Source organism: Patella vulgata, chromosome 3, assembly GCF_932274485.2.
Source record: "Patella vulgata chromosome 3, xgPatVulg1.2, whole genome shotgun sequence".
Classification (NCBI taxonomy): domain Eukaryota; kingdom Metazoa; phylum Mollusca; class Gastropoda; family Patellidae; genus Patella; species Patella vulgata.
In genome coordinates this window covers 48,293,796-48,300,555 of record NC_065881.2, presented here as the reverse complement: position 1 = coordinate 48,300,555, position 6,760 = coordinate 48,293,796, and the positions used below count along the sequence as shown (strand labels likewise).

The 6,760-nt window shown below is 31.8% G+C and overlaps 1 protein-coding gene and 1 long non-coding RNA gene across 5 annotated transcripts in view; one reads left to right on the top strand and one right to left on the bottom strand.

Moving 5' to 3' along the window:
* Nucleotides 1–296: 296 nt before the first annotated feature.
* Nucleotides 297–3,980, bottom strand: LOC126824381 (uncharacterized). Of its 4 annotated transcripts, none has more exons than XR_007681526.2 (4): nucleotides 3,693–3,980; nucleotides 2,619–2,779; nucleotides 777–816; nucleotides 297–595 (listed from the first exon to the last, which is right to left on the bottom strand). It is a non-coding gene; the product is annotated as an uncharacterized LOC126824381 (long non-coding RNA). The 4 variants fall into 4 exon arrangements; XR_007681527.2 differs by having other exon boundaries at nucleotides 3,698–3,980; XR_007681528.2 differs by lacking the exon at nucleotides 3,693–3,980 and adding an exon at nucleotides 3,375–3,676.
* Nucleotides 3,981–4,187: 207 nt separating this feature from the next.
* Nucleotides 4,188–6,760, top strand: part of LOC126814616 (uncharacterized) — a 30,587-nt gene continuing 28,014 nt past the window's right edge. Inside the window, exon 1 of the mRNA XM_050539881.2 lies at nucleotides 4,188–4,281. The gene's annotated coding sequence lies outside the window, so the exon portion shown is untranslated. The remainder of the gene's footprint in view (nucleotides 4,282–6,760) is intronic.

The following is a 6,760-nucleotide window of genomic DNA, read 5'->3' as shown; positions in this document are numbered from 1 at the left end:
CGAATGCATTATCATTTGACTCCACCCCCTCCCCTGCAGTGACACATGAATGTTGTGACCAATAACCACTTTCCTGTCTTAAGGCCTTTGAAAACAGTATTCCTCATTATTAATTTGTCCCAACTAATCATGGTTCATGAATGCGTGTTCTCGATATGTTGACACTTCTACGATGGTGGGTGACTACAAGTCATGAGTGAAATAATGTTATTTCGTTTAATCTGTTATACTAATATAGAGAAAATACAATTTACATTTTATGGATATAACTTTTATGGATATAACTGTCACAACAAATAACACATCTACACAAATTTTTAAGTTGACCTCATTTCAATCAAAGTAAATACATGTACCCGTAAGTATTGTTTATATTCGCGTTACGTTTGGTAGTGGAACCGTGACACTGACATATTGTACATCGTTGACTTCAGGGTTAGGCTTGTTGTCTACCAAAGTTAGGTTAACATCTTCCACTACACTGCAAAGTCAGTAACATCATCAAGCTAGACTTTGCTAAAAGGTTAATGTTAATAACATCCACCAATTAGTCTATACACTAAACACAAGACCTGCAGCATTCAATCTCTGTGATCTGTAAATAATTAATAAAAAAACATATGAACTTACTTCAAATTTACACACTATAACTTATTACATAAACTTTATGTAGATAAGGAAAGTGAATTTTGAGATGCACTCCAATGACAAGTAGTTGATTTTCATAAAAATTTACAAAAATAAGAACTGTTAATGAAAATAATAAACTGATTTACCTCAAGATAGATAATTGGAAATATTTTCTATACTTTTCTTCTGAAAAATGAAAGGGCGTAGTTTTATTATAAAACAAGGAACATGTACTACAAAAACATATAATTATTAATGTACCCCCTCGCCAACACGTACATCTATTTAAGAATAACAGAAACCATAAATTAAAGGCGTTTTTAGGACCCGAGCTTCGACCGAGACATAACACCTTTAAAATACAATGATATGCTATTCTAAAATAAATAACCCTATCACCATAAATAATCATGTGACTGATCCGCCAGCATGAGGTCCCTAACAATATCTATTTAAGAATAACAGAAACCATAAATTAAAGGCGTTTTTAGGACCATAGCTTCGACCGAGGGATAACACCTTTAAAATACAATAATATGCTATTCCAAAATAAATAACCCTATCACCCTAAATAATCATGCGACTGATCCGCCAGCATGAGGTCCCTAACAATATCTATTTAAGAATAACAGAAACCATAAATTAAAGGCGTTTTTAGGACCAGAGCTTCGACCGAGGGATAACACCTTTAAAATACAATAATATGCTATTCCAAAATAAATAACCCTATCACCCTAAATAATCATGCGACTGATCCACCAGCATGAGGTCCCTAACAATATCTATTTAAGAATAACAGAAACCATAAATTAAAGGCGTTTTTAGGACCCGAGGGATAACACCTTTAAAATACAATAATATGCTATTCCAAAATAAATAACCCTATCACCCTAAATAATCATGCGACTGAGCGTTAAAAATATCTTGTCGAAGTAAAAGTACTGTTATTCCCACTATAACGGATGGTCCACATACTGAACCACAAGTCTGTTTTGGATATAAATAACACATTTCCTGACATGCATTATGAGGATAGCCATTTAAGTTAGGACTATGTGCTATTTGTATTTCTGCCACACTTAAACTGTTCATTAAACATGAATTATAGCCACTAATAAAGTTGTTTAAATTGAACATTAAACTATCTGGTATAGCTAAACCTAATGTATCAATATAAATGACTTTATTAATAACTACATCGTATACACAGAAAGAAAAATGATTCCCATGGATGATTTGTTCTCCGGTTTCAATATTTATATCTTTCCCAGCTAAATATGTGATTGTTTCACCAGTACTTGAGTGTGTTAAGGATTTAACACAGAGAACAAAAACAAATTTAGTGATATTAGGATACTTAGCATACAGCCTTGAACCTAAATTTTTAAGATCATGGATGCAATTTAAATAACCAACATAATCTGAGTCAGATATACGATCTTTCAACAGTTCAATCATTTTTTCAATCACTGAATCGCTTAGCCATCTATCACACAGCAGAGTTTTTAATTCAGATACTGACAACTGATAATTACCAGGAATATTAGGTTTGAAAGAATCTGTATTGTTCAGGAGAATGTTTTTTAATTCAACAACCTGTTCAAAGTTGATATTATCTATTGGTGTAAATAAGGGTTGCCAATTCAAAACATATTTGTTTTCATTTTCCAACCCTTGTCTTACTCTTTTTGCAATGTAAAAATCACGAAAACGTTTTATTTCTCCCAAAGTGAAATTGCCATATGGCAAATCTATATAAAAGTCTTTGTCATTTTGTATAGACCCAATAATCTGATCCAAATCTTTAATTGGAGGCATGTATTTTGACTCTTCACATCTAGAGAATTTAATATTTGTTATGTTTCGTTTGATAATATAGCTTCTACATATAACAACAGGCAGAATTTTGTTAGGCAATGAGAGATTAATTCTACTAGTACTATTAGTATTTTGTAAAGCCATATTTGAGTACAATGTAACTTGCTCACCTGTTTTAATTTCCTTAGATTATACTGAATACCGTGGCGTACTGGAAAGGTCTTTGAAACCAATTTACGCTGAACAATCTAACACAGTACAGTAGTATAGTATTGTATGGTACCTTCTTCCACCAATCCAAGTGAAAAATCAAAACCACTATTGATGAACACTGAAATAGAAACATGTAACTACCCTAAATTCACATATTAGATAGTAAAAGCTTAATTGATTCTATTAGTTAAGTATAATATTTGAAATTAGATCTATAATATATAATTATGATTTTAATAAATCTTAGCTGACAATAACGTGCGGATTTCATTCAGTTTTAAAATTGGTACTATAGGGCCTAGCCAGTATAGCGATTCTGAAGGGAAAATACCGCTTATGACTCATGACGTCACTCAAATATGACAGAAAAGCACTTATTTTGGTGCCATCCCACGCATTGACTGGTATATAGAGCGTTTTGATCATTTGAAACTTTGAGTTTGACCTGAAACCCTATTAATTAATAAATAGGTAATATTAATAAAACAATACTACTAGGCCTATTTATTAGTATTTAGAATATATATCATATGTAGGCCTACATACACTGTCATACAGTGCCTTTATTTACAAGTTTCATCTGATTTATTAACTGATTATCAGACTTATCCATTTGTGTGTATCTCATTGATCATTCTCAGGCTCAAGTTATACTCCTGACAAGTCCACGAGTCACGATACTGTGACCCCCTGTTGGTTGCTGTTGTACTTACTTGTAGTTAAACTGTCACTACTACAACTTAAGGGGTATAAATAAAATGCTTGAAATAAAGTCGGACAAGGTAGATATCTAGGCCTAATTATAATGTAGACTTGTTTTCATATCGATTACCCGACGCCAAGACCACTTCTACTGTACTAGCACTAATTTCAATGTAGGCTACTTAGTTAGTAGTCTTACCCCAAAAGTTAGAAAAGACTTCGTCAGCAAAAAAAATTATTTACAATCGGTACATCTATGATTAAGATTTGATTTATGCAGTTTTAGTCAAATACTTATAGCCTACTATAAAGTAACAAACTTCATTTACATTACCCAGGTCAGAAAATCTCCTCAGAAAATAAAAGACAACTGTTTAGTGTTTGTAGCCCAATAAATATAAGAAGCTGACGCCGTTAAAAACAGTGTTAGCCTAAACATCAGAATATTGCGCCAAAAGCAAACCAGTTAAAAATATAATTTGCGGGTCACGGAAAGATAACTCTGTTTGGAAACATGGTTTGGTGTAGAGGAGTAACCGAAGTTGGCCGAGTGAAATCTGCAGCCGGTTGCCGAGTGAAAAATAGAAAGTAACTCATTGAAGATCCAGTATTGTGCCCCAGGCGAAACAATACCCGTAAATAATTAGCTTTCAAATTACGCCTATATCCTTCGTTTATAATGCTATTGTTCACAGCTAAAGTCAGTCAACGACATCATCAATATTATTCTTAGCCGATGATCAAATACGCTAATATATGACTTTATTTTAGTGTCCTATTTTCCGGAAAGCGTATTTATATATTCAAGAGCAGTTGTTAGGCTATGCAAATGTGGCGATGACAAAGTCGGCAGTGTGGTGTAAATCTATAATAGCAAAACATCACTGGATTAATAGAACAGCAAATAATATTTTTTGGGTAGGTATTAGACCGCATAAAGCATGTCTATATTTCATTCTTTGCGGGCGATGATTTGTTAAATATATTAGCATTAAAATAATTTATTATTTTTGCGTGGAATGTCCGGTTCCATTACACATGATTATTTATTATAAATGGTCGGAATATGAAATATTGATGCTTCTCTTCATAATGTAGATGCACATAAATTCATTAATAATATGTTTGGACTTAAATTTATGATTTTAAAAATATAATTGTGCAACTAAGCCTATCGTATTTTCAGTTCTGGTATTTAAGAATAATACCGAAGTATAGTAATGAATTCTTTGATTTATTGAGAATATACACACGAGCTGAGCTTTGTATAGTCATAGACAGTCTATACACAACATTGTAACACATTTTGTCTTTGTTTCTTTGGATTTTGCATTTAATCACCCCCAAATTGTCTCTTTTATTACATGTCGGAATATACCTCTTTTAGAAATTGGTCTTTTGCCAATACTTGAAGTTGAGATATTTTTAATGGGATAAGTAAATCATTTTTAAAAAATGTAAATATTCCATGTAAATAAAGGCAGTTGTATGTATAGTAATACACATTGTGATTCACAAATGTGTCTATTATGTATACCTCCCTTATTATTATACTCATTGCAGTCAGATAGTAATTAACATAGCTGGATATACATTTATTGTATTACTATTAGCTGCAATTTGTAACAGTGCCCCCCCCCCCCCCCAAAAAAAAAATGAGAACAAAAAATAGTAATACAAATGCTGAAAAATATATTCAGTTTTTATAGAAGTCTATTGAAAACTAAATATATTACAAATAAAAGCTTGAAAATGTTGAGAGAACCCTCAAAGAAACTTCACCTTAATTAATTAATATTCCATATTATGTTTCTGTGTTTATTATATTATAAGCTTACCAGATATACTAATTTATACATGTGTGTTACTAATCCTAAGTGTTTAGAAAGTAAATCTGATAAAGGAATATAATTGTAATACATGTAGTATTTCCTAAAAAGTAAATCAGCAAAAAGGATGAAAATTATGTTCCGTTTTTATGGTTTGATGCCTTTTCTATTGATATCTAAAATATATACACTAAAAATATAAACATATGATAACATACATTTGTATGGTACTAAGCTTGGATTCTAAATTTCAGTAGTAAAGAGATGGTGATGTAAATTATTTTCACGAAGCTGACAACTTAATTGACTTTGACATTTTATATTTTGATGTTCTATTCATGTACTGGTAAAAGTATGTTCTATCATACTGTTGGTTTATGTTTTTTTAAACAGCTAGATTGCAAAATATAACTGAGAACAATTGGTATCATTTCTAATACTTTAGTATAATAGACCATGTAGGATAATTGCATCACCCAAAAAAGACAGAATGAATAATACAATAAAGAGGTACAATTAGATACATATTCCTAGAGTAAATACAACAAAAGCCAGGCCCCCTTCCTCAGTCATATAGGTATTTAGCAAAAACCTCTGTGGTCTAGTGGGGCCCACTCTGTAGAGTAAATGTGTACACATCAGTTCGTCATCTCTGTGCTTCCTTATTTGATTGCTAGCAGAGTCTACTAGGTCAGTGTGGATTTTAAATGACTTGAAAATTGTGAAAAGTCAAATAAAATGCCAATCTGGTTAAAACACAGATCCTATTTCGTTTCTATAGTTCAAAATTTCATTTTACTTGTCTTTACTACACTTGGACCTGGAAGAGTTGTTATTTAACTCGTGTTCTGAATGGTGTTGGGGATAAGCCAATGAAACGGTCTGTTATGGCGAGCTTTAGGCATGTTTTTCACGGAACTGTGGGTAATCCATTAGTAACATCAATGCTGATTGGTTAATCAAATGTCTGACGTCATAGGGTCATAAGTCGGTCTTTTGACCCCTGACGTGACCTATCGCTATAACTTGTCAGATCTTCATGTAGTGTAGGCCATCGATAGTATAAAAAAACAAAACGAAATATAGATCTGTATTATAATCAGATTGATAAAATGCTTTAAATGACTGAAAATAGCGAAAAGTCAAACCAAATGCTTTGACTCTTTTCTTTGTCATTATTTTTTTTTTAAAAAATGTGAGTTAAGTTTTCTTTCCTCCCAAAATCATGACATGGAAAGAAAAAGTCGATTTATTTGTAAGATAAAATTTATTTAATAAATATTATTATGGTAACCATATCTTAATGTCATCACTAACAGTAACAGTGTTTTCTGTTGTGACTCACAGTAATTTGTAGACTTATTGACCTTCTTGTACTGGGTACTTGACAAATACCTGTTGATCATTGCTCAATATAGATAAATAAACTAAACAATATTCTATGATAAGAATTTTGTTTTTTAAAAACTTTGTTATTTGTTGGTGATCAACTGCGTTACAGGCCGTGAACTATAAAACTTTTTTTTATCAGCATTTCAAGATGCAGTATCCTATAGTATATACATGCT